The sequence below is a fragment of the Alligator mississippiensis genome, chromosome 16 (genome assembly GCF_030867095.1).
Source record: "Alligator mississippiensis isolate rAllMis1 chromosome 16, rAllMis1, whole genome shotgun sequence".
In the NCBI taxonomy this organism is placed as follows: Eukaryota; Metazoa; Chordata; order Crocodylia; family Alligatoridae; genus Alligator; species Alligator mississippiensis.
In genome coordinates this window covers 16,788,792-16,816,785 of record NC_081839.1, presented here as the reverse complement: position 1 = coordinate 16,816,785, position 27,994 = coordinate 16,788,792, and the positions used below count along the sequence as shown (strand labels likewise).

The window sequence follows — 27,994 nt, the reverse complement described above, 5'->3', positions numbered from 1 at the left end:
GCGCAGGTAAACGTGCAGAGGTCCCCGGGGGGTCGGACGTCGGCAGGTTGTGGCGTGTCACAGTTGCACCGTCCATGATGAGTGCACGAGTCTCCTCACCACAACTGAAGCCGACTTCCTACAGCTCCAAACACAAAACCTGCCACCACTGGCCAGTGCCCCCACCCTGCTCACCCGGGTCTAGCAGACGAGCGTGCCCAAGCACCTGTGGGGCACGTGCCTCACAAAACCTCTGTCTCCAGTCTCTCCAGCCTGATCCTGAGAGGGAACAACTGACAAACTCCCTGCAGAGCTGGTGCAGTCGCCTCCCCTGGGAATCTCAGTCGGAGACTGGGCGGTCACCTGGCCGGGCCCCCCTGAGCCCAGTGCAGGGGCTGGACCCGAAGACCTTGCCAGGTCCCTTCCGGCCCCTGACAACCGATGACGCTAGGAGGTGGCAGTGCCCTGTGGTGTCCTGCCCAGAGGTCGAGCCAGGAGGAGGGTGCACAGCTCTGGTGCAGCACGGGGTGTGAAGTGCCCCACCCCTGTGGAGGGGCATCAGGGGCAGGAGATGGAGGGGCAGGAAAGCAGGGCAGGGGAAGAGAGCTCTTGGCAGGGCAGGAGGGACCTGGGGGAGGTTTGTGGCCAGGGGTGTATTGCAGGGAGACGGGCACTGAGGGGTCAGGACGCGTGAGCACAGCTGGGACCCTTGCTTGCTGTGCTGCCGCGCGGATCCCCCGTGCTGCACGCGCCACAGGTCCCTGGTGTCCTGAGCACCCTTTTCCCCTGGCACCCCTCCCCTTTGCCTGTGCAAAGCGCCCACATGGCTGCAGGTCCCCGGGGCCGGTGCTGGCTGTGGGAAGGGCATGTTTCCCAGTGGGGAAGGGCAATGGGCCCCACGTTCAGGGGTGCAGGCAAGCCTGCTGCCGTGCTGCTGGGGCCGAGACACCTCCCAGGCCGGCCCGGGGGACGTGCTCGTGGTCGCGGGCGGCGGCGGCTGTGGCCAGGGGGGGAGGGGAGGGGAGGGGAGGGGAGCCGGTGGGGCCAGCGCTCCCTGCGGCAGTGCCGGGCGGGCGGGCGGGCGGGGCGCGGTGTCGGCACTGCTGTGGATCAAAGCAGCTTTTGCCCCTGGCCCCGCACGCCCTGCCCCTCCTCCTGGAGCCCCGAGGAGCGAGGCCGGGCGGGGGTGGCCGGGGGGAAACTGAGGCAGGGTCCGGCAGGACGGGAGCCGTGTGTGGGGCGGGGGCGGAGTAAACGGAGGCAGGGGAGGCCGAGCAGGACGCTGCAGGGTCCGGGGCAGCCGGGGCCCTGCCTCAGTTTCCCCGCGGAACAGCCCCGCCCCCCGGGTCCTGCGGCAGCTGCTGCCACCAAAGGGTTAACGCGGGGCGGGGCGGCAGCAGGAGTGACTATGAGTGCCGTCCGATGACGTCACGTGTGTGACGCCATGGGCGGAGGCGGGGCTCCGGGTGTGGCGGGGCAGTGCACGGCTCAGGGGCTGCGGGGCAAGAGCTGGGGGTTGCGGTGCAGCAGCTTTGGGTGCAGAGTGAGGCGCATCGGCCTGCCTGGGCGGGCAGGGGCTGCGGTGAAGGGGCGGGGCTGCGAGTGAAGGGGCGGGGCTCCGGCATGGGCGGGGCTGCGGGTCGGGAGCGCGGGGCACCGCGGAGCTGTGCGGGACGGGGCCTGCAGGCCCGGGGTTGGTTGGGGAAACTGAGGCTGGAGCTGGGGCGGGAGCACTGCTGGGAGCTGTGGGGGGTCTCCCCGGGAGCGGGTGCAGGGCTGAGGGGTTCAGGGGAAACTGAGGCAGGGGCTGGAGCGGATTGGCAGAAGTGGAGGCGTGGGGGGTGGGGGGTAAGTTGAGGCAGGAGCCAGGGGTGGACGGGGTGTCGCCTGCCCTTGGAGCAGCCCCGCCCCCTCTGTGGGTCCTGCAGTGGTTACTGCCACCAAAGGGTTAACACGGGGCGGGGCGGCAGCAGGAGTGACTCCCACCTGAGGGTCTCTGATGTCACCTGGTGAAAGGAGCCAGGGCACCTGTGGGTGGGCAGTGCGGGGCACCAGCAGGGCTGGGGGGGCAGGGGCTGCGGATGGGGCATGCGGGGCAGCGCGTGGCCTGGCGGGACATGGACTGCGGGTGGGGAGTGAGGCGCTCGGGGTGGGGGGGCTGTGGCAGGGCTGGGGGGAGCAGGGGCTCCTGATGGAGACGGGCAGGGGCACAGCTGGGGGAGCAGGGGTCGAGGGTGAGGGGCAGCGGCAAGGTTTGGTGCGGCAGGGGCTGCAGGCAGGAGTGGAGAGGTGCCGGGCGGGAGGCCCCACTGGTGTCTGGAGCTGTTGGGCCACGCTGCACAGGCCAGCCCTGCCTGGCCGTGGGTGGGGGCTGTGGGGCGCGGGGCCCAGAGCAGGGCACTGTGGGGGGCAGCGGGGGGGCTGTCCCCTGTGGGTGCCGTGGGGGAGGGGAGTGGGGGCAGTGGAGGCACCTAAGGACAGGGCCCTGGGCTGCGCTGGGTGCAGGCGGGGGCTGCAGGGCCTGGCAGAGGCCAGGCAGGAGCGAGGAGGGGGGCTGTGGTTGGGTGTTTCTGGCCTGTGCAGCCTGTGCGGGGCAGGAGGGGAGTGAGGACAACCCCAAGGCTGCTGTGCGTGGGGACAGTTGGGAGGGGAGGAGTGCCATGTCCCAGCCAGCACAGCAGACTGCTTCCCTTCAGTTTTTCTTGTGCCGTTGCCATTCCCTTGTTCTCCCTGGGACTCTTGCTTTCCTCCTCCAGCTCCCTCCATGCGTCTTCAGTGACCTTCAGGTGCAGTGTGCCACATCGGCCACAAAACTGAAAAGCCTGTAATATCAACCCTGGGGACTCACCCTGCTTTCCTAAGTGAAAAGGTCACATAGGTTTCCCACTTCTGAGCCTCTCTGTAGCAAAGGGTGCTCACACTGAGCCCCTCAAAATCTCTCCCTCAGGACGCTAGATCCTTTCGAGGGAGCCGGGGGTACCACACCTATCAGCACCGTTAGGTGGGCAAATCTGATTCGCAAGATGCACCCAGAGATTTCAAACAGAAATCCGGAGTTGTGGTCTTTGAGTTCTTTGCAACAGAAAACTGCTCGGTTTTTTTTTCAGTAGTTAAAAAAGAGTGAAAATGAAGAGCTGATGTTTTCTGAGGGGTTCCTCTGATTGATCCAGGTTGAGAACCACTGCATTAGCTACATCCAGTTCAATTCGCTACCTCTGTAGTGACCATTTCTGCCAGTGCTGGAGCAGGGTCTGGGCTAGATGGACTGTGGGTCTTTTCTTCTTATGCCCCTTTCAGATCCCTGATTTTGGAGCTTCTTAATTGCTTCCATCATGTTTATTTTTTGGTTGCTGATGGCAAGCCCCTTCCCCATTTTATATGCACACCTCAGCTCCCTACTCTTGCCCTGCAAACTTCCTCCCCTCCCAAGTACTGCATGCATGTGATGTCAATGTGTTAATGCATGGGGAATGTAATCATGAACTACCAGGGCAGAGGAAGATCTTAGGTGAACAGAAATGGTATAACAAATAAAGTGAACGAATGAAAATACATACTCTGCAGTCCATATTCTTCTTGTAACTAATAATATACATGAACAAACTGCAGAAAGATCTTGGGCCAAGCAGAAGGTCTCTGAAACATCATCAGCATGAGTATATGGCAATCATTTACTGTAAAACCCCACAAGTAGATGGCACCTTGTTTTTAATGCTTGTTCTATTTGCAGATGTACAAGACACTTAATCTTCGTATTGTTCTGCTTGGAACTGAGACGTGGACAGAAATGGACATTTACTCATTGGCTGGACCATGCTTTTCACTTTTTTACTCCATGGACTAGATAGTTCCTTAAACCCTGCATACACTTTGACCGTGCACAATTACTCCTGTAAGGTACTCTTTCATTTTCATATGACTGTAGATCAGGCTTGTCCAACACGCGGCCTGCCAAGCCATTTTATCTGGCCCGTGGCGGCAGCACTGCTGCCGCAGAGCACAGCCGCAATGGCAGCGCACATTCCTCCACTTTTATGAAAGCTTAAAAAGGCATTTTCATTTATGTAACCAAACTTGCTATTTCCAATATTGGGATGTTATGGTTTTGCATCTGAAACGAGGAGAGTTCAGACTTTCTGTGCCTGCAGAGCTGGCTTTGTCCCTTTGAAGGAATATAAGAAGTGCCCCAGCACACTATACAAGTCGTCTCTCTAATCCAGGGGTGTCAAAAATACAGCAGCATGGGTCCAGCCTTTGGGGCCATGTCGTCTGGCCTGTGGGTCTGGGTCCTGGGTGGTGGGGTGAGCAGTGGCAGCATTAATATCCACAGCTTCAGGAGTTGTGGCCATTCACACTGCTGCCGCTCGTCCCACTGCCAGATTCCCAGCCTCGTGGGCTGGATCCAGAGCGCAGCGCTGTGTCGCCTGGCCTGCAGGGCTGCTTGTCGACCAAACGTGACTTCAGGACAAGCAGTGGCCAACGTGGCTCTAGGACCCACAGCAATTAGTGCTGCTTGATCCACCACCACACTTCTGCCCTGCGAGCAGCCCTACAGGCCAGATGACGCGTCTCCACACTGGATCCAACCTACTCCGGCACCCCTGGGGCAAGGTGAATGCGATACCCCTGCTTTAATCCAACACTGAAGATCACTGGACGTTTCAGAGGAAAGGGCAGGACCTGTGCAGTTATGAGTGGCTTCTTCCTAAGGAAATGGTTACTTTTTAATCCCCTTAGATAACCTTGGGTTATACCCTAAAGCAGGCTTGTACAACATATGGCCCGAAGGGGGCCGCTTCCCGTTTGCTGCTGGGGACGAGAGGAGCCCGGCTGGGTCTGCACCGGCCAGCAGAAGCGGCGGTGGAGCCGTTTGCCGCTCGGGACGGGACGAGCCTGCACCGGTCAGTCCCGAGCAGCACGCGGCTCTGCCGTCGCTTCTGCTGGCCGGTGCAGACCTGGCCGGCCTCCTCCCATCCCCAGCAGAACATGGGACGCCGGCTTCTGCTGCATGCTGCTTTTCCTGGCCGGTGCCGACCCGGTTCTGCCCAGGCAGGTCCTGCAGCACCATGTCAACCCAGGCATGCATGTCTGTCAACCAGCACCATGTCACCCCCTGCAACTTCGTTGGTGTCAAAGGCCAGGTGACATCACTTCCTGATATGATACCACTTCCTGTGACGTCTTTGAATACGGCTCGCCGGCCCCCTGGGTGATAAAACGTTTGTGATCCGGCCCCACATTCAAAAAGGTTGGACACCCCTGCCCTAAAGTTTGATGGTTTAAGAGACTTTCCAAGTTTTTTTTTAAATGTTTTTGTTGGCACCCGGGATATTCTGAATAGCTGTATCTTGTACACAATTCCCATAGTTTAATGATGCAGGGTGTGTCTCCATGTTCATTAATGCACCCTAATTACTGCGCATTTAGTTCAGTCTGTGTTCAATGAAGTACTAACTAACTGCGCAGTCACTGCAGTTACTGTGCAGTAGTGCTGGCACACGGTTATTTTTCAATATTTACTGCACATTAGCCTAATAACACCGCACAGCAGGCTGATAGCATGGTTTTGAACAGCCGCGCTACTGCACAGTGTTTTTAGGCTAATGCGCAGTAAGCAACTTACGTAGACGTGCCCGCATTGTGCTAAAGTAGTACTTACAATTGATACCAGAACATATATTGTCTTTCCATTCTGAGTATCCTCTTATTCTTTCTGTCCACACACTGTTAAAAGCACATTCGTGTTCAGGAGATAAATGTTAAAGCAATTCAGAAACGGAAGAATTACCAATGCGGCTGCAAACGTGATTTGGTAGCCTTGTGCGCTGTATTTACAGATTCATTTCAATGGCTACTTGAACCTGCTTGCAGCTGCAGCCTGAACTAGACCTGCAGTTTAATGGCAGAAGGGATATGGCTTATGAAAAGGAAAGGCAGGCTGCATCGCCTTCTCTGCTGAAGAGCTTTGCTTGAGGACATTGCCAAGCCACTTTTTTTCAAATAAGAAATTTAGAATAACATTTTGGAAGTTGGAGCCCCTACCATATCCTAGGGCTGTGTTTAGCTTTTAAATGAGACTGTCCTTTGCCTTTGCATCCCATGCAGGCTCAGGGCTAGTGCCAGGCCAAGAAATTTCTGAGACAAAATGTCTCCTGCTTAACGTCCTTGTTTCACGGGCGTTGGAATATAGAGCCTCTCTTTGGGTAGCATGCAGTTCCCCCATCACATCCAGTTTGCATGTGGTTTTTCCTTTCCTTCCCCCACACTTCCAGTGTAGGCAAGGAGGAAGGCAAGTGTTGTAGAAGTTGGCTGCAAGACCCGGCGACTCCCCCAGCTCTGCTCCTGACTGCACACGTTCTGCTTCCTGTGGGAGTGCAGATAGAGGAAACTAAATTATATAGATACTGCTTATCCCAGATTGTGAGAAGAGGCTTCCTGGCGGTCCTTACAGCCACGGAAAGCTTTGCAGGTTAACACTTGGGGATCTCGGTCTCAGTCTCGCCAGTGTGCAATTATCATACCTTAAAGTTTCAGCCCTTCTAAGTATGCCACAGGCTACCTCAAACTCTCAGTCCTCCTATTTGCCCTTTATGACTTCTTCCGTGCCATCGGTCAGGATGTCCTCTGAGACTTCCTCTCAGTTCCCTAAAACCAACTGCAGTCTCCCATACCAAGGACTCTGCACGTGTTTCATGAGCAAGCCATATCCCCAGTGCTCAGAGCCTGGGGAAGGTTTGCTTCCTCAACTCTGTGCAAGCTCTGGGAGGTAAAACATTTCAGATATGTCACTAAACATTTCAGATTTTCTTAGGTCTTCCCTTTTAGTTATAACTGATTACTAGATAAAACCTAGAGATTTGAATACATTTCTTGAACATTGACACACTTTTTTTTACCTATGAATCTGTATTTTGTGACTTGAGCCACTCGTGTAGCAAGCATTAAAAGGCATAGCCTTGCTTGTGCATGGACTCTCATTGCCTGTGTTCATCAGGCTGAATTTCATTCCAGTGAATGTCAATGTTGCATCTTGATACATAGACTCATGAATTTTTCTACGCTATCATTTTTAATTAATATGGCTTCCTCCATTATTTGTACAGCTATAAGCCAGTTCTCCTTAATGGTGGGCAGCTTGCATGAGAAAATGGAACAGTTTCACTCTGGCCTGCACAGCTTACCTTTACATATTGTAAATGCCTAATCTGAAGAACTCCTCATTTTTAAAATGGTTTCAAGTCATTTTAAAATACGATGACCAGTCAGAAAGTAATGTCTCCTATTTTTCTTTTTCAGCAAATATTTTTGAAAAATAAACTTGCATGGTACCGCTAAACATGCAGTCGTTTTCCAACGTAGTCTCTCCTTCTCCATCGGTGGCTTTTTCCAGTGGTGAACAAGGGTTTGTATCCTGACCTTGCAAAAGTCCTTGTCCTTGTTGTACAGTTGCTGTTGCACAGCTTCCATCATTTTGCCATCACCCCGAAAATGTCCCCCTCATAATTCGTTCTTCAAGGCAATAAAAAGATGGCAATCAAGGGTACCAAGTCTGGGCTGGACTGAGGATGGGGCAGCGCAGTCCATTCAAATGATGCCGTTGTCTCTGAGGTGCGCAAACTGCTGTGTGGGTGAGCACTGCCACGCATGTCTCCCTTGGGACACATTAAAACAGGCTCGCATGCAGTTTTCAGCTTGAAGTGCAGGCTCCTGTTCTTGGACAGAATTTTTCTGCACTGGCTGCTACTGGTTTGCTTTGAAGGGAAAGATTAGGAAGCAGTACTTTCTGACTGAACCTCATTTGTACCATTTAAAACATCCTTTGTTGACTCCTGCGGCCTTTCACCTTTCAATACTGTTACTGCACCCCTGAAAAAGTATAATTGCTCCTGAGGGGGGAATTGTAATCAATAGTGACTCTAGGTTTGAAGACCTTGGGTATAAGAGGACAAATTTTCAGGGAAGAACAAGAAAAAGTTCTTTCTGGAGGTAAAACAACTATTTTTCTTTACTGATTGATGCTGTGAAATCTATGGCAACTGCAGATTGTAGTAGCATTCAATATTTTGTAATGCATTTTCTCGACAGAGGCAGACACTATCGAGGCACACTAGGACTGGTGACACAAGGAACTGTATGCAACACAGACGCCTCACCATGTATTATTAGGGTAAGTAAAGAGTATCTTGCAACATGTCGTGTGATACCAGATTGTTTCAAATCTTTTCTGCAGTCAGGCTGAACTGGCATTTCCGTGTGGTGTGGCACTTGGGTTTTCCTGATTTTTGAGTTCTATCAAATGCATGGCCAGTTGAGATGCTTTCACATTATTCCTGTTCTTGGGAACTTACAGTTTTGGTTCTTCAACTTTTTATTTAACCCACTGTGACAAACTGTAGGAGGAAAGGAAGGAAAATGGCAAGGATGCTCTCTGGTTAAGTGGGTTAGGTGTTGTGCAGTTTAATCATTTCATTTTTAATACAAAGAGAGAGAGCAGTTGGTCCAGTCAGAGCACTCAGGGGATAGCTCAGCCAGATCGTGGTAGTAGCTGTGCTTCAAACACCTGGATAGGTATCATTGACACTTTGAAAAAGGCTAGGGAGAAGATTTTTGCAGTGATGGAGATGGGTGAAGCCATGACACAGCAGAAACCCTTGAAGTACCTGGATGTTGCAGCGAGCCCAGCTTGCTGATGAAGTGGCGCTGGAGGGGATCAGGCCATGGGTCAGATGCCCAGCTGGAAACATTGACAAGGGCTAGCTGAACGAGATGAAGGAGGCAGAAGGAACTTGATGAGGCTGGAGAGCCTTGGTAGCCTTGAGGAAGGCACTGTCTGTGTTACAGCCTGGAGGGAGAAAGGCTGAGTACTGTTTATTAGCCTGGAGGGGGAAGAGGGAAGTTTTTCTGTTTGACTTCCTTTGCTGAGAAGCCTTCAAGTAAAGGACCTGGTTTGCAAGTTAGAAAGAAGTGTGGCTGACTCAAGTGAGATGTGCTGGTAGAAAGCACTACAGCTCCCAGTGTTCAGTGTCTTCATAACAGACTTAGTTGTGCAGGGAAAACTCTGGTTCCGCTTTTGGAGGTATTGTAGAGGAAGTAGTAATATGGGAGTATGTCTTGGCCGTGTGGAACAGGGAAATGAACGGTGGATGATGCCTCCGGTTCCTGGCCTGGTTGTGAGGAAGATGATGGTGTTGTTGGCTCTGACAAAATAGGTGGGGAGAGACTGAGGAAAGAAAAAAAGTTCAGTTTTGGCCTTGTTACCGGGTAAATAAAGCAGTCAAACTTATAATAAGTTGGCCCAAGTTGGGAGACTAGATTTGAAGTGTTGTTGACTGTAACCATGCTGATCTAAGGCCACAGGCAGACAAGGTTGTTTGGGTGGAAGGCGTCATATCTTTTATTAGACCAACTAAATTGATAGCTTAAGATTTCACATCTATCCAAAGAACCTTGTCTCTCTAGATTTGAAGGCCCGTTCTGTTACAGGTAAAAACCTATCCCAGATTATATGCTTTGTGTGTCCACAGCTGGCATTTGTAAGGCTATTGTTTCGCGTCCACGCCATGCAGTTCTCATGCTAGAGAGTCTACCTGACACATACACCCCCTCCCAAATTTTCCTGCCGTATACTGGTATTCTCCATTCCAGATGTCTGGCAGTAGCATCATGAAGCAAAATAGGTTGTATACCAAGTTCTGCAGTTTTTCAATACAGACAATTGGAAATTTTCTGAGCCAAGAGTTTCCTTAAACATGGTTGTTCATTAAACCCAACGTTTCATTTTAAAAAGTCAAGGATTTCTGTGATATCTTTTGTTGGGCCAGTGCATAGTTGGCAGACCTGTTGGACAAGCCTTTGGTCATGGAGGCTAGGGACAGAAGTTATAAGTGATTGGAAACCAGTTCAAATCTGTAACACGACAGAAGTTCAGTGCACGTAAACTGCTTTCAAAATGGCCAAATCCGGTTTAAGATGAACCTGGATGAATGTAATATCAGCCTGAATTTATTTAGGTGAAATTGGTTTACTGAACTTCTCTCCCAGTTCCCCTCCCAATTCAAGTTAACTCAACCCCCCCTGCACCCCGCTACCCCCCAGGGTGAGAGGGCTAGCCTTGTGCAGGCTGTCTGCTCCAGCCAGGCAGGGAAACATGCCGTAGCTTCCCCCGGTTTCTGGCCTGAGCACTGCAGACATATGGCTGCATTTCCAGAATCAAAATGAACATCTGTTCACTTGCTTATTGGTTCAGTCTAATCTGCAAGGTTGAATCGATTCAGCCTTGCGGTTTTGAACAGTCTTTTCTTGCCCAAGTGCCCTTCCTCAGGTCGCATTTTAAACCTGTCCAGTTTGGCCCAGTCTGGCTGAACGCGTAGCGACCCTGCCTGGATTTCGCAGAACAGAACTCGGGCTAGGAGGGATCTCCATAGGTGACCTAGTCCAACCCCCTGCCTGAGGCGAATTGTCCTTATCTGAGCCCCCCTATGCAGATCCATAATGCAACCTCTCAGTAAAACTACCCCCAACCCTAACACCACACAAGACATAAGGCCCTAACTTGCCACAGGTAACACATGGGGGACGTGGCGGCCAACGTCCTGCTTCTGCAAAATGTTAATATTCACTTGAGAGATCTCCCATGCCCCCTACTACAGAGGAAGGCAACCGTCTCGCGCCCCCACCGCCCCCCACATACCAGTCTGACCATGGGATCAAATTCCTTCCTAAGCCCAAATAGGAGTCGGTGTGACCGTGAGCGGAGGGACAAGACCCTCTAGGCAGAACCCACCAGCTTTAAGCTCCAGCAGGAGCACTGGCACGCCCCAGCCAAAACCCCCAGCCTTGACTGTAGCCAACACTCAATGCCTCTGAGGAAGGCTTCCAAAAATCAAACAAAGCCTGACGCACATAGCAGAAAGGGTGGGTGAGGGGGTAGTGGGGTGGTGGAGGGATTCCCTCCCAGTCCCATGTGGCAACCAGGAAAGCCCAGAAGCCGGGGAAATATCCATAATAGAACGAGGCATCCCTGCACCTAGATCATTCCCGAGCCGTGGTGTCCAGCTTCTTCTCGAACATCTCCAGTGACAGGATCCACAGCTCCTCCAGGTGTCCCTGCCACTGTCTCACTGCTCTGAGAGTGAAGAAGATTTTCCTGCTATCCAAGCTAATCTTACTTTCCTGCTGCGTCAGGCCATCTCTCCTCCCATGACTTGCTTACCATCTTTGTCGCCCACCCCTGGGCCCTCTCTAACTTCATCTTTGTCACAACGTGGAGCCTAAAACTGCACACGGTGCTCTAGACGAGGCCTGACCAGTACTGAGGAGAGAGGCACCATCTCCTCCAGGGTCTTGCACCTAATGCTTGTATTGATGAATCCCTAAACTACATGTGCCCTAAAATGCATGTGCCTTTTGTGCAGCTACATCACGCTGCAGACTCATTTGAGTGTGGGATCTACCAAGCCTCCCAGATCCTTCTCTGTAGTGCTGGCATCCAGCCAGGTGTCACCCATTTTGCATTTGTGCTTTTGATTCTTGTTCCCAAGTTGCAGTATCTTGCATTTGTCTGCCCTGAATTTCATTCAGTTAGCTCCAGCACAGATTTCCAATCTTTCAAGATCCTTCTGAATTGCACTCCCTCACATCCTCCAACGTGTCCACAATCCTTCCCAGTTTTGTGTTGTCTGCAAACGTGCTCAGGAAGCTTCCTGTGCCAGCGTCCCAACCATTAGCAAATGTGTTGAACAGCACCGGGCCCAGGACAGACCCCTGTTGGACTCCCCATGAACCCTCCTGCCATTCTGACGGGGATCCATTGATAATTTCCCTTTGCTTTGGCTGCTGAGCTAGCTGTCTATTCACTTCCTAGTAGCTCTGTCCACACCACGTTTCTCCAGTTTGTTTATGGTCCTGCAGGACCTTGTCGAAAGCCTTGTTGAAGTCCAGGTGCACTATATCCACAGCATTTTCTTCGTCTACCTAAGGAGTTATCCGTCGGAGAAAGAGTTCAAGTTTGTTTGCCTTGACACTAGGGCCCTGAATAGGCGTGAAGTTCCCAACCCTGGAAAGATGCACTTGATGGCTTTTGCCTGGAAATGCAAGCCCTGGATACTGCCTGGTCCCAGGTCGAGAAGCAGATGCATTTGTTGGGTGTTCCTGAAAACCAAGCGCTCTGAGCCCTCCGTGCAGGGGCTGCCCATAGTAGTGAAGCTCACAGAGTGCTCAGTATTACTGAGTGTCTGCTGCATGCAGGGAGTGTGTGTGGCGTATATGGAGGTGATGGCATGATGGCTCAAATGAAGTCTTACTCTTGTATATTGTGGGGGTGTAGAGGGGCATGGGGTCTGGGGTTTGTGAGGGACCTGTGTGTGTGGATGTGGGTGGGTGGGTATGGTGGTTTAGTGGGGAGGGTGTGTTGCTGCTGAGCCTGGGCAGAGCGTGTCGGGACTGTGCAGTGCTGGTCCCCGCTGGCACCACGGGGCTGAGGGCAGTGGCAGTGACAGCCGGAAGGAGCTGCCGCTGCAAGCTGGGCTGCCTAGAAAGGCAGTGGAGCTGTGGAGCTGCCCCAGCCACGCTGCATGCCCGGGGGTGGCAGGACGCGTCAGAACTGGACTGTGCCTGAGCCAGGCAGGATGGAGGGACCCGCCACAGGCCAGACAAAGACCTGCTGTGGGTCCCAGCAGGCCGTATTTCACCCACCCCTGGTCTAATGTCTCTCCTGACTGTACAGTTGGTCCAATAAAAGAGATCACCAGAAAAAGGCCCTTACTTTTCACCAACGACAGATACAGGACTGTGGAAAGAGGAGGTCTGCAAACTTGCTCAGGAGGCTTCCTGTGCCAAGAGACGTCCTAGGACACCACTAAAGAATTAATCTTTCTCTGTGCGAGTTCTCCCGTGGGATTCTGTAATTACTCAAACTGGCCACTTGCTCATGCAGCCGTCATGTTTGCTGTGGAAATCATACTTACATATTTTTAGAGCTGAGCTCTCCCCGAGACTTTCCGAGTCAATATGCAATTATTTCCAAGTGCTTTTCATCTTTGTGTTGTGTCTGACTGTGTACAGTTCAGCCATAACGAGAATGTATATAATGCAGCTGGTTCGGCTCATGAGCTTGGCCACGCTCTCATTTTTGGACATGATGATGAAGCCGGCAATGTAGCCAGATTCTGTCGATGCCCTGGCTGCAAAGAAAGATGCATTATGAGATCAAAACTCTCGTGAGTAAAGCTAAGTTTGAATGTAACCCTTTTTTTCATTATCTCTTGATACAACAATGCTGGAGAATCGTGGTGAAAGGATAGCAGAGTTGGCATTAATACAAATATTAATCAAGACCAGTTCCTCAACTGATGTTTGGGGAACTCTGCTAGTAATCTGCTTCCAGCCTGACATTTCTCCTTTCAATGCTGCACCTTAACATTGCCTCTTTTTCTGTGCCCTGCTCCTGCCAAGGTTGTTCAGATATGTTACAGAGATCCCAGGCAGCGGGCCCCAGTCCCTGCTACAAAAGGAGGCAAAACCCTGCAGTCCATACCAACCTGACAATGGGGGAAATTCCTGACCCCAAATGTGGCAATGGGTCTGATCCTGGAAGGATGGGCAAGAGCCTGTAATCAGAAACCTCCAGGTTTAAGACCCAGTCAAAATCCCCAGCTTGGGCGGCAGCCGACAGCCAGTGCTTCGGAGGAAGCTGAAGAAAATCCTCGTGACACATGTAGCAGCAGGAGGGGGGAAAACTTCCTTCCTGGCCCTATGTGGCAAGCAGGAAAGCCCGGCAGCTTGGGAAATACCCAGAGCAGAACATGGGAATAGCTATGCTTAGATCCTCCCTGACCAATACTTACCTGGCCTCCCCTTGAACACCTCCAGGGATGGAGAGTCCCGAACTTGTCTCGGGGTCTGTTCCACTGCCTCATTGGAAAGAAGCTTTTCCTGAGATTCAGTCTAAACCTTTGCACCAATTCAGGCCACTGGTCCACATCCTATCACGCCCCCTCTTCAAGTGCCTTTTCGGCAAGATGAATATGCTTAGCTCGTTCATCCTCTTTTCATATGATTTGCTTTCCAAGCCCTTTGATCTTCTTTGTCGCCCGCCTGTGGGCCCTCTCTAACTTCTCCACATCCTTTTAAACATGCGAAGCCCAGAACAGCACGTGGTATTCCAAGTAAGGCCTAACCAGTGCCGAGTAGAGAAGCCTAACTATTGCTATTAGTCCCCGTGACTTGCACCTACTGCTTCCGTCGATGCGTCGAAAAAATACATTGGTCTTCTGTGCAGCTGCATCCCACTGCAGACTCGTATTGAGTCTTTGATCTACCAGGACTCCCCAGTCCTTCTCCTGAGTGCTGCCATCCAGCTAGGTGTCAAATTCTGAATTGGTATTTTGGATTCTTCTCCCCGAGGTGCAGCACCTTGCATTTGTCTGCACTGAACTTCATCCTGCCCGTTCCAGCTCCGCTTTCCAATCTGGTGAGATCCTTCGGAATTGGGCTCCCCTCCTCCAATACTTCATAGTCCTTCCCAGTGTTGTGTTGTCTGCAGATTTGCTCAAGAAGCTGTCTATGCCAGTATTCACATGATCACTGAACACACTGGACAGCACCAGAGCCAGGACAGATGCCAGTGGGACTTCACTCAAAACCGTCTGCCACTCTGACATGGATCTGTTGATGATTACCCGTTGGTTGTGGCTGTTGAGCCAGTTGTCTAGCAGTCCTGTCCAGCCTGCGGTTCTCCAGTTTGTTTGTGAGAAGGTCATGCGGGAATGGTCAAAAGCCTTGCCGAAGTCCAGATTCACACTATCCACTACATCCCCTCCATCCATCCAAGTAGTTACCATATTTACCCGAGTTCAAGACGCATTTGAATTTAAGACAAGCCCCAGTTTGATTCTAGACATGGGAAATTTATAAATTGGTTATAATTTTCCATGTATGGCACCTGACTACTGGAGGTTTATCTTAAATTTCTTCTCCCCCTCCCCCTTGCTGATGTGAGGAAAGTCAGGCATGCGGGGGGAGTGGGGCAGGCAGCAGGAGAGTCAAGTGACTTGACCCTGGCCCCCTGCTACTTGTTCCCCCCAGCTTGCCCCCACTTGCCACCTGCTCTCCCCTCCCCCAGTGCCTGCATACCCTGCCCCTGCCCCCTTCAGTGCCCATTTCCCTTAGCACTTGCTCCCTGCATGCCTGCTCCCCAGGCTGGCTGCCTCCCACGTCGTCTTTGCTCCCTCCCCGACAGCATCTGAGGCTCCAGCTTCAGGGCACATCATCGCTTCGGCCCAGCTCCTCAGCGGCCGCTCTAGGGCCAGGGCCAGGGCCAGAGCTACCACTGCTGGATGGCTGGGCTGGGGCTGAAGTGCCACCGTGCTCCTTCCCCTGCGGCCAGACCAGACCTGGAGCTGCAAAGCAGTGGTGGGGGGTGGTGGCAGGTGGGGGTGCAGCGGCTGCAAGGAGCAGGGGGCTGCTGTTGATTCTCTGTAAGTCATTCATTTGAGATCAATTTCTCTTTTTCTGAAAGTCACCGAGTCCCAGCCCCCTGCTCCAAGCAGGACTATCTCCAACTACATCATCCCAGCCAAGGCTTTGTCTACCCAGGTCTTCAAAACCTCCAAGGATGGAGATTCTTGCCCTGCTCTGCCACCAGATCCTTTGGCAAAGGGCGAAGCAGCTTTAGAGCGCTCCTTCTTGGAAGCTCCTTGAACTGAGTTGTGGATCCCTGTTCATCACCTTCTGTCTTCCTTTGCCAAAGCCTAAAAGGTCAGAAATATATTTCCCCAGCTGGAATAGCCTTAGGCTGCATAAAATTTAGCTTGGGTAGAAGTGTCTGCAAATAGTGTCGTTCGAGCCATGGAGTTGACAAAATTTTCTCCGCTCTGATTCCTGGTGACGTGTGCTTCGCTGTGCAAAAGGAATCCCTTTCTGTAGACCAGGAGCTGAGTCCACAGGCCCATTAGTGATGAAGGGAAATCCCAGCTTTAGATTAACAGCTATCAGAGAGTCATCCCTAATCAGCTTCCAGTCCATTTGGGCCCTGCCTCTGTCCCACAGTTCTGCTCACAGGTCAGAAAAGGGAAGAGACAGCTTGTTTCAAAATGACTATCTGTATTCTCCCCTTCCTAATGAGGTTCAGTTTTATATCGATGTAGTCACCAATAATCTCTTCCCTGTTGTTCTGTATTTGTCCATAAGTGGCAATATTAGCCTCTCCTATTGCTTGCATCATAGATTCCTAGATTCACAGATGCTAGGGTCGGAAGGGACGTCAATAGATCATTGAGTCCGAACCCCTGCACAGGCAGGAAAGAGTGCTGGGTTTAGATGACCTCCTTTTGAAGACCCCCAGGGTAGGGGAGAGCACCACCTCCCTTGGGAGCCCGTTCCAGACCTTGGTGACTCTAACCGTGAAGAAGTATTCCTAATGTCCAATCTAAATCTGCTCTCTGCTAGCTTGTGGCCATTAGTTCTTGTAACCCCCAGGGGTGCCTTGGTGAATAAAACATCACCAATTCCCTTCTGTGCCCCCGTGATGAACTTATAGGCAGCCACAAGGTCGCCTCTCAACTTTCTCTTGCGGAGGCTGAAGAGGTCCAGGTGCCCCAGTCTCTTCTCATAGGGCTTGGCCTGCAAACCCTTAACCATACGAGTGGCCCTTCTCTGGACCCTCTCCAGGTTATTCACATCCCTCTTGAAGTGCGGTGCCCAGAATTGCATGCAGTACTCCAACTGCGGTCTGACCAGCGCCCGATAGAGGGGAAGTATCACCTCCTTGGATCTGTTCGTCATGCATCTGCTGATGCATGATAAAGTGCCATTGGCTTTTCTGATGGCTTCGTCACACTGCCGACTCGTGTTCCTCTTGGAGTCCACTAGGACTCCAAGATCCCTTTCCACTTCCTTTCCACCAAGCAGGTCATTCCCTAGGCAGTAGGTGTGCTGGACATTTTTCTTCCCTAGGTGCAGCACTTTGCATTTCTCCTTGTTGAATTGCATTCTGTTGTTTTCTGCCCATATGTCCAACCTGTCCAGATGTGCTTATAGTTGTTCCCTGCCCTCCGCGGTGTCCACTTCTCCCCACAGTTTTGTGTCATCCACAAACTTGGACAGAGTACACTTCACTCCCTCGTCCAAGTCGCTGATGAAGACATTGAAGAGTATCGGTCCAAGGACCGAGCCCTGCGGGACTCCACTGCCCACACCCTTCCAGGTCAAAACCGACCCATCCACCACGACTCTCTTGGTGCAACCCTCTAACCAATTCACCACCCACCGGACCGTGTAGTCATCCAAGTCACAGCCTCTTAACTTGTTCACCAGTATGGGGTGGGATACTGTATCGAAGGCCTTCCTGAAGTCTAAGTATACGACATCCACCCCTCCTCCTGTGTCCAGGTGTTTCGTAACCTGGTCATAAAAAGAGACTAGATTAGTCAGGCATGATCTGCCTGCTACGAACCCATGCTGGTTTCCCCTCAGCATAATTTGTCCTGCCGGGCTCTCACAAATGTGGGCCTTGATAATTTTTTCAAAGACTTTGCCAAGGATGGAGGTGAGACTGACTGGCTTATAGTTGCCTGGGTCCTCCTTCCTCCCCTTCTTGAAAATGGGGACCACATTGGCCCTTTTCCAGTCCTCCGGGACTTGGCCTGTGCGCCACGAGTGCTCAAATATTCCCGCCAGTGGCTCTGCAATGATGTCGGCCAGTGCCTTCAGCACCCTCAGATGGAGCTCATCCGGGCCTGCCGACTTAAAGGCATCCAGTTCTTCCAAGTGACTCTGCACCGTCTCAGGGTCTACGCATGGCAGTCTGGCGCCTTGCTGCTGCCTCTCTACAACCCCAGTGAGAGACTTGTCGTGCTGCTCGCTTAGGAACACTGAGGCAAAGAGCTCGTTGAGTTCAGCCTTGTCCCCCTTGTCTGTCACCAGTTGCTTCTGCCTATTGAGTAGGGGTCCTATTCCTCCCTGGGTCTTCCTTTTACTCCCTATATATGTAAAAAAACAATTTTTTTGTTATCCTTCACTTGGGATGCCATTCTCAGCTCCATGGTAGCTTTGGCCCATCTAACTGCCTTCCTACAAGCGCGAGCAGAGGAGGTATACTCCTCTTTGGTGATCTCTCCCTGTTTCCACTTTTTATATGCTCCCCTTTTAGCCTTGCTCCCCTTTTAGGTTTGGTAGATCTGTCTGTTCTGTCACCCTTGGGGCAGACCCCAGGGGCCCAGGTGGAGGTGGGAGTGAGGGGGAAAAGCCTCCTGCCCCTTGAGCACCAGAGACCTGCCCTCAGAGCCCACTACAGCCCCCAGGCAGCCACAGCCCTCTGCCCTGCTGGGATGAGGCCATAAAAGGCCCAGTTTTGCCCCCCACAGGGCGCATCTACACAAGACGTTTACTGCAGAGCTGTCTACGTGGCTCTGCAGTAAATGTGTCTGTGTCTACACAGGTGCCACTCCTAGGGTGCCTGAAATGAATAAACTCTGGAGCAGGCAAGTACTTGTAAATACAAATACTGCAACCGGGCTGCAGCTCCCTGCAGGTCTGTATAACGGGCCAGGCGGGGAGCAGACATCTTTTGTGTGCAGAAACACACGTGCGGATGCTGCCCGGTTGGCTGGGCATGAAGGTGCCTCGGTGCTGCGGCTGGCTGCCAGCTAGCCCTGCAATGAAGCACGCTCATGCCCGGCCCAGCCCTTCTGCAGCGCGTTGCAACAGGGTGGGAGCAGCCATGGGCTGCTGCCAGCCAGGGCTGTTGTGACCGGGCTCAATGTGCTGTGCAGGAATAAGCCCTGGGACAACATCCCCTGGAGTTTATTGCTCCAGGGTGGACATTTTACACAGCATGCCCAGGAGCAAAAACACGCTGGAGCAATAAGCCCTGGATTTTTTTGTGCACATTAATTGCACATGTAGACACACCCACACTGATGTTAGCTGATCTCACCAGCAGCTCTGCATGCTTATGGGGGAGGGAAAGGCTCCCCTTGGGCAGGGGGGAAAAAACTCAGCAACACTGATCCTGACCCAAAGCTTAGCTGAGGTGGGGGCATTTTTATTATTATTAATTTATTTTTTAAACGTTCTTGTCTCAGGCCAAATCAGCCAGACCATTTCCAAATTCTATCAGCAGAGCACAGCTCAGTCATTCAAGTGTGCGTGCTGCTACCCCTGCCCTGCCAAATCTCCTCCCTCCCAGACTCTTCAGCCTGGGGCCTCAGATACTCCCAAATCCATGGCAGGCATCCCACATGCAAGCCCCAAGCCCGTGAGGGCCACAGCACAGAAACAGCTGGGATTAAAGAAGTTTTAGAAGGAAAATTTCAGACCAGTTTGGCAAGTGGGCGTCCTAGGGTTGGCCATGACATTCCCATGACAGGGCCAGCTCCAACCCAAGGGTGCCTTATTTTTCCCCCCATGCCTTGTTGGTAAAGTGATAAATAGGGAGGATGCCCACAAGACTTTGCATAGTTCCCCATCCCACTAAACCCTGCTAGACCATACTGGCTCACTGGACCCCGCTCCCAGACGGTTCCTCAAGCCTTATGGGATAATTGCGTGGCTCCAAATCCTCCCCTTTACCATGCCCCATGCTTCACAGATATAATACGAACGGTTGACTCACTGAGCCCTTTCCAAGCCTGAAGCTGGGTCCCTTTCACGTCCCTCTCTGTTGTGCCCCTCTGGCACTGGGCCCTCCGGCCCTTGTACCTGCGCCATTCTGGCACTGGGCTCTACACAGTAGGGCGCCCCGGCCACTTGGCATTAACGAGGCCACTTTTCCTACAAAGGCTCAGAGCAGCTAATCATCAGGTAATAAAATAATGTAGAAAAGAGACCAGGAGAGCAAAACAAGGTCAAAAAGGAAGTTGAGAACCAGCATAAAAACAGACCCTCCTCCTTGAAGAACGCCCCAGCCTAGCTCTCTTTCCTAGGATGCTCATTCCCATGATGAAATTTGCCTTTTTTTTGCCAATTTAATGGCATTACAGTTTGCACGTGTGGATTTTTCTGGCGATTTAAAAGTCTTTTTGGCGATTTAAAGTAAAACACATTCCGATGTATTTTAGTTTGGATCTCCAGGAATTAAACCGATGCGTCCATGGATTCATCGCGTGAAAACAGAAATGCACTCAAAGACTTGTAATGAGCCCCTTTGTCCCCCAGACGGTGTTGCAACTTTTGTGTCATTCACCCCTTTGTCCCCCAGATGTCTCTCCAAAATTGGAGGTTGATGGGGAAGAGGATACCTGCACTTTTTCAGTAACTGGGTGTAATGTGTTTCTGCGGATGCGTTGCGTTGCACACCAGATGATGCGGTCCACCCAGCCCAACGTGAATCAATCGTTGTTCGCTTGTATGGACACCTGTACCCCCACCTTTGTGGGCAGTGGTACTAGGAGGGCCTTGAGAGCTGTAGCCCTAAAAAGTTCATCCTAGCCCCCTGTCCCGGTGCTGCCACCTGCCCGCAGAGACACGGCACATCTGCCTGGCTGCACGGGACAGCCGGGCTGCAGCTCCCTGCAGGTCAGTGTAATGGGCCAGGCGGGGAGCGAGACTGAGCTTTGGGCAGCTCGCAGCAAGGGATGGGGGCGCAGGGGGAGGGAGGGCGGGGGGCTGCCTCCGTGTGATCAAGAGTGGGGGAGGGGGAAGGTCCTGTGAGGGGCAAGTGTGTGTCTGTGCGTGTGTGGGTCTGTCTATGTGGGTCTGGGTCTGTGTGTGTGTGTGGGTCTGTGTCACTCTGCACATGGTCACAGACACAAACACACTCTCCCACCTGCCATAAACACAGACACACACATGCACATGGACACAAACACTCTCCCTCCCTTCATGAACAGACACGCATGCACACAGGCACATGCATGCACACATGCAGACAGGCTGGGTGGGGCTGGGGGTTGCAAGGTGCAGGGCACCTATACAGGCGGGTGGGGGAAGCTGTGGTGCAGGCACAGGGCAAGGCACGTGGTGGGATGGAGGGGGGCTGCATGGGCTGAGGGTGCAGTAGGGGTGTGAGGAGAAACTGGGGCTAGAGTTGGGGCAAGGGCTGCCAGCATGGGTGGGCGTAGAGCATGGCTGGAGGGTCCCTTGCAGCAGGCGGACAGTGCTTGCCCTTGTTGGCTCAGGGATTGCTGGTTCAACGGTGCCCCCGGCTCTAATCGAGTACCAAAAACATCAGCAGGGTGCATAGTTATGTGCTTCCCTCTGCTGTAATTTAATGTGAATAGTACACTGAGCTTAGTTCAATTGAAAGGCTGTAAACGCTGACGCATTGATTTAAAACAAGTCATTTTAAATTTCATAAACCGGTCTAAGTTCATGAGGATTAAACTGTCACATGTACAAGCACCCCTAAACACTTAATATTTATAGCTCTTAGCTGCCCCTTCTGTCCTGGGAAAGGCGGTGTCATTTAAAAAAAAAAAAAAAAGTGCTTTGTGTTTAAATACTAAAGCTGTGATATTTCCAAGTAAATATTTTCACGTTGAACCAAAGTAAAAGATCTAGTCTAGTATACTCACTTGGGCGGTATGTTTTTTGAAGTTTAACTCTTCACTGAAAAATTGTGTGTTGCTCACGTTGGAATCTTTGGTTTTAAAACAAAAACTCATTTGTTTTAGGGGTTTTTTTATTTGAAATCATTTTTACTACCAGGAGTTTTCCCTTTTCACATTTCAATCAGAAGATATTTAGAGGAAAGTTGCAAACGTAAAAGGCATTTGCAAAATGCTGCACGCTGGATACGGGGCATTGGCATTTCCTGCCCATAAGCAATCTGAAGTCTCGGGCAGGGCGGCTCAGTGGTCACACACCCTCCACTGTTCCCAGTCCTAAGGAGTCCTGTCCCCTGAGCTCCAGGGCTGAGACATGCTGGGATTGCCCTCTGAGCAGAGACACGTTTGAGCTTGTGACTGAGACTGCAATGAATTGTCCACAACTAGACACTGCTCGCACTGGCCAAGGCAGGAGCAAGGAAGCCACACCAACCCATAAGGCGCCCCTCACCAACCATAAGGCGCCACGTGGGGCTGACTAACGGCCCCTGAAAAGAGGTGTGTTAGAGGAGGAAGTAGCAGATGATGCTCCCCCTTCTGCCATTTCTCAGCATAACTGTGCAGACGTCACCTCCAAATGCAGACAGCCTATGAGAGCATGAAGGCAGGGGCACTCAATCGGTCAGCATAGTCTCTGCGTGCCCAGATCAACCAGGGAGAGTTGCGGGCATTAGCCTTTTTGAGTAGCAGGTAGGAGAACGCAGGTGATATCTTTGGAAGAAAAGTAATTGCCATCTCCTTTTAAGCACATCTTTTTTCAGTATTTCTGGAAGTGTAGTGTATGTTTTCTCTCCCAGGACAGGCGTGGTGTCCCCTAGGAGCCACTACATAGACACAAGTCCTCCTTCCCTATGTGGCTGTGACCCGTGTATCCAGATAAGGCCCAGCATGGGCCTGGGCTCTGCACATGTTTTGTGATGTGAAAAACTGGATTTTGAGTGGGAAACCAGAGAGGCAGGTTCTGAAGAGTTTTCCTGCATAATAGAGATAAAGAATAGATGCATAATCACACTATTACAAGAAGAAGTACTAAGAAGAAAAGTGCTGCTTTGGTCAGTGCTGTGTTTCCAGAGGTGTTTTGTGGGTTTCTTCTCCTTCTTGCAGTACAAAAGGCTTGAGGAAAATGAAACCAAGGTGCTAAACTCAGTGCTCCTTTTGTCCAGCATACTGAACACTAAGTTAATTCCTAAATATATGTTGTAAGTGAAAAACTGTTCTTCTGTTCTTTTCAACTGAACTACTAGTTTGAGAAATATTAACACCAGAAGAGTTGCCGTTCTGTGCTAATCCAGTGGTCTGTCTAATCTGGTATGCTGTCTACGACTGGTCACAGTTATTGGGGAATAATTGACTGAAGGGTAACATTGAGACGAGCATCCAGTCTAGATATGAAAAGAGAAAGGGATAGAGACCCTACCACTTCTCTTTGGTTTACTGGTTAATCCACCTTGGTTTTGGGGGTTGTTTTAAAGCCCAGTTTTAACCTGCAAAACCTTAATTCTTGTTTTACCTGTCTCCCCTATAATTAAAAAACAAAAAACCAAGCAAAAACTACAAATCCTTTAGTCCCCTTTTTCCATTATTTTGGCTGAGATTGCTGGTATATTAAATGACCTATAATTTTCCTCCTTGTTCTGATTGCCCTTCTTAAAAACTGGACTAATACAAGCTTTCTTTCCATCTTATTTTAGTCGCATTTAAAATATTACCCATTAACAGCAGCAACAGGATGCAGATCTTTGTAGTCAGCTCTAATACCACAGGGTTCAGGGTATCCAGCCCTACTCATTTCAAAAGGGTTTTCTCCAGTAAGAGCTGTTTTATGCTTTACTAGCCAATCTCCCGTCGTGAATGACAGAGCATTTCAGGGGGAGCTGACATGCCCCCACCCCACACTCTTTGGGGCCGGTCATGTAAACCAGGGGTAATTATTTTGGGCGGAGGATGATTTATCAAGTTTTGGCAAGCTGTTGAAAGCTGCATGGGTAGCTCCACCCCCTGGCAGGTGCCCCACCCCCTGGTCACTGTCTTGTGACCGGAAGTCCCACCCCCGTACCCCTGACCTTTGTTACCAGATGTCAGTCCCCTTGCCCCCGGAAGTACCCTTCCAGCAAGGGGTTGCGCCGTTTTGGAGCCAGCAAAATACCAAATTCCATTCGAAAAAGGAAACCTCTACAGCATTCATGAATTCGATTTCCAACTGTTTTTGTCCTGGTTTATACGTGTTTGTGTCGTGCACACAGAGGGGATTGCACAATGGCTTGAAATGCAGTTTTAGTTTTGTATATTGGGGGGTGCGTATAGGTTTGTGGGGGGCTGTGGGTGTGTGGGCATGTGGGGCGAGGGAGCACGTGGGTGTATGTGTGTGGATATGTGGGGTCTGGGTAGGTATGTGGTCTGTGGGGGGCTGTGTGAGGGGGTGTGGATGTGGGGATCAGCATGTGTGGCAGTATGAGGGGAGTGTGGGTGCTTGTGTATGGTGGGGAGTGTGTGTGGGACTCCTCCTATGAGCACACACACTCACCCACCCACTCTGCCCCCAGCTGCACACCCACACCCACCCACCCAGTCTGCCCCTGGGTGCACACTCACACCCACACCCACCCACTCTGCCCCGGCTACACGCTCGCGCACACACACACACACACACACACACACACTCTGCCCCTGGATGCGCGCACACACACCCACCCACTCTGCCCCTGGCTGGACTCCCACAGCCCCCGGCTTCATACCCACACCCACCCACTCAGCCCCTGGCTGCACACGCACACCCACCCACGCACTCTACCCCTGGGTCCACAACCAAACCCACTCACCAACTCTGCCCCTGCCTGCACACCCACACCCATGCATGCTGCCCCTGGCTGCACAGCCATACCTACCTGATAACACTAAGATGTGGGGCGAGGTGGACACACTTGAAGGGAGAGAGAGGCTGCAACTAGATTTAGACAGACTACAAAAGTGGGCAGATGAGAATAGGATGGGGTTCAACGTAGACAAATGCAGGGTGCTGCACCTTGGGAGAAGGCATCCACAGCACACATACAGGCTGGGGAGTTCCCCTCTTGAAAGCACAGAGGCAGAAAGGGATCTTGGAGTCATTATGGACTCCAAGATGAACATGAGCCGCCAATGCCAGACCGCAGCCAGCAAGGCCAGCCAGCCCTTGTCATGCATCCAAAGGTGCATCTCAAGCAGGTCCGGAGAGGTGATCCTCCCCCTCTATGTGACTGTGGTCAGGCCGCAGTTGGAGTACTGTGTCCAGTACTGGGCGCCGCACTTCAAAAGGGATGTGGCAAACCTGGAGAGGGTTCAGAGGAGGCCACCCGCTTGGTGAGAAGACCCCAGGACAGGCCCTACGAGGAGAGATTGAGGGACCTGAACCTGTTCAGCCTCAGCAAGAGGAGGCTGAGGGGGGACCTGGTGACTGCCTACAAGCTCATCAAGGGGAATCAACAGCAAACAGGTAGAGCCCTTTTCTCCCCAGCACCACCTGGGGTGACGAGGAACAATGATAAGAAGCTGATGGAGAATAGGTTTAGGTTGGAGATCAGAAGGCAATGTTTTACAGTTAGGGTGGCCAAAATCTGGAACCAGCTTCCCAGGGAAGTGGTCCTCGCCCCTACCTTGGGCAAATTCAAGAGGAGGTTGGACGATCACCTGTCTGGGGCCTTGTGAACCCAGCATTCATTCCTGCCTGTGGCAGGGGGTCAGGCGAGATGGTCTGTTCAGGTCCCTCCTGACCCTAGCTACTATGATACTATGATACCTACCCACTCTGCCCCTGGCTGCACACCCACATCCACCCACCCACCCTTCCCTGGTTGCACACCCACAACCAACCCACACACTCTGCCCATGGCTCCACAACCACACCCACCCATGCTTCCTTTGGTTGCAAACCCACACCCACTTACCCACTATGTCCCTAGCTGCACACCCACCCTCCCACTCTGCTCCTGGCTGCACACACACACACACACACACGCCCACCCACTGTGCCCTGGGCTGCACACCCCCACCCACCCACACACTGTGCTCCTGGCTCCACAGCCAAACCCATCCACCCATTCTGCCCCTGGCTACACACCCCACACACACCCCCATGACACGCCCAGACCAGACACACACACCCCCTAGCAGGGGGGTGCTGCAGGCAGGGAGTGCAATTGCTGGGGGTGGGACGGGCTGCGCTACTTAGTCCAGCTGAGGCTCCTCCTGGTCCTACTGCCCCTGACTCCTGTCAGCATGGACAGCAGCTGCGGCAAGTCAATACAGTTTTAAAGCCCAAGGGCTTCCTCTGCTTCCGGCTCCCTGCATGATTGTTAACAGTCATATAACGGGACGTCCTCATTCCTCTCTTTCCTTTTCCTTTGAGCATTAAAATCTCCCTATTGTTCCTTTGCCCTGCCACCTGTATTATCCATTTCCCCTCTTAACCAAGCTGGACTTTTAAGGAAAGTAATGAGGAAATGAGATTTCAAGACTTTATAGTAACCCTTTTTGAAAAACTCCCAACATTTTCCCACATTTTCCAAACATAAATTTACTTTTTTTAGCATTGGGAGTTGTTTGGACACGTTTTCCATTCTTCCAAAATCATGATAGTGAGGTCATGGTGTGTAGCCAGCATGTTTCCAACAACCTCTTTCCAGCCATCATCTCAATGTGGTCTAAAACCATGTTACTCTGTAATGGATGAGATGTCTTTTGTTTTAGAAAATGATCTCAAATTTTCAGAACTAGTTTTCCTACTTGTCTCTGTATATCCTGTGGGTAATGCATATTTATTCCCTTTCTTCACTTTGCAGATCGGCACTTCAGGAACAACTCATTCTGTTCTCTCCTTTGATCTGGGGGATCGTAACAGGTTCCTGCCAGTGTCCCGTCCTGTGTGACACACGTTCGAGGTCCTGCTGTTGGGAGCCACCACTTCTTGTAAACCGAGGCACTGCTCTCAGTGCCTCCCTTCTGCTCTGGTACCCACTTTGTGCTTCAACCAACTGGTCATTTTAAAAGTTTAGTCCAATGACTCGTCCCATAAATTTCAATCATACCTCCCCTGCATCTCCTTTTCTACAGCCTAACCACTCTCAGTTGTTTAACCTTTTCCCAACGGCTTGAATTTCAACTGCTACAGTAGGTTGGGGCAGATGGTTGTCTGACTCCATTGTCTCATTACTTGAGACCTGCAAGCAAACCAGGATCCCATCCCAACTTGAAGTTACTACTTATGAGCTTATGTAAGGAATCAGCCTCTTCCAAGGAAAGCTCTTCCTTGGCACTCCCCAGAAAGTTTTGTTTGGTCTCTAACCTGATGGACCCCTACAGCCAACCCTGGCATGGGTTTCCAAGCGGTGTTGAGACCCTGCCTCCTTGTTGGCCTTCGTGCATTGGACAACCTGTCTGCTCCCGCAGCTGTGACTGTGTGACCCACACTCCTAGAGACCAGGTAACCCCTGCTGCCCTTTCTGAACCGTTCCCATGCATACACAGATACCTATAAGCCAATTCCCAAAAAGCAAATCTTTAAATGCCATTTTATAAACCAACAGGGGAGAGGGAGGAGTGCCATGTCCCAGCCAGCACAGCAGACGCTTCCCTTCAGTTTTTCTTGTGCCGTTGCCATTCCCTTGTTCTCCCTGGGACTCTTGCTTTCCTCCTCCAGCTCCCTCCATGCCTCTTCAGTGACCTTCAGGTGCAGTGTGCCACATCGGCAACAAAACTGTTAAAAGACTGTAATATCAACTCACCCTGCTCTCCTAGGTATCCCACTTATGAACCTATCTATAGCAAAGGGTACTCACATTGAGCCCCTCAAAATCTCCCCCACCAGGACGCTAGATCCTTTCGAGGGAGCCGGGGGTACCACACCTATCAGCACCGTTAGGTGGGCAAATCTGATTCACAAGATGCACCCAGAGATTTCCAACAGAAATCCAGAGTTGTGGTCTTTTTGAGTTCTTTGCAACAGAAAACTGCTGTGTTGTTTTTCAGTAGTTAAAAAAGAGTGAAAATGAAGAGCTGATGTTTTCTGAGGGGTTCCTCCAATCGATCCAGGTTGAGAACCACTGCACTAGCTATATCCAGTTCAATTCGTTACCTCTATAGTGAACATTTCTACCACTGCTGGAGCAGGGTCTGGGCTAGATGGACCATTGGTCTGACCCAGTACGGCACATCTTTTGTTCTTATGCCCCTTTCAAGTGCCTGATTTGGGAGCTACTTAATTACTTCCAGTATGTTTATTTTTTGGTTGCTAATGGCAAGCCCCTTCCCCATTTTGTATGCACACCTCAGCTCCCTACTCTTGCCCCCCAAACTTCCTCCCCTCCCAAGTACTGCATGCATGTGATGTCAATGTGCTAATGCATTAGGGAATGTAATCATGAACTACCAGGGCAGAGGAAGATCTTATGTGAAGAGAAATGGTATAACAAATAAAGTGAACAAATGAAAATACA

The 27,994-nt window shown here is 51.6% G+C and overlaps 1 long non-coding RNA gene across 7 annotated transcripts; it reads left to right on the top strand.

The window, feature by feature from the left end:
* The first annotated feature begins 1,464 nt into the window (after positions 1-1,464).
* LOC132246628 (uncharacterized) lies at positions 1,465-27,994 on the top strand. Of its 7 annotated transcripts, none has more exons than XR_009457996.1 (5): positions 1,465-1,515; positions 3,710-3,876; positions 8,065-8,146; positions 20,177-20,301; positions 26,342-27,994. It is a non-coding gene; the product is annotated as an uncharacterized LOC132246628 (long non-coding RNA). The 7 variants fall into 7 exon arrangements; XR_009457998.1 differs by having other exon boundaries at positions 1,481-1,522; XR_009457999.1 differs by lacking the exon at positions 1,465-1,515 and adding an exon at positions 1,537-1,561.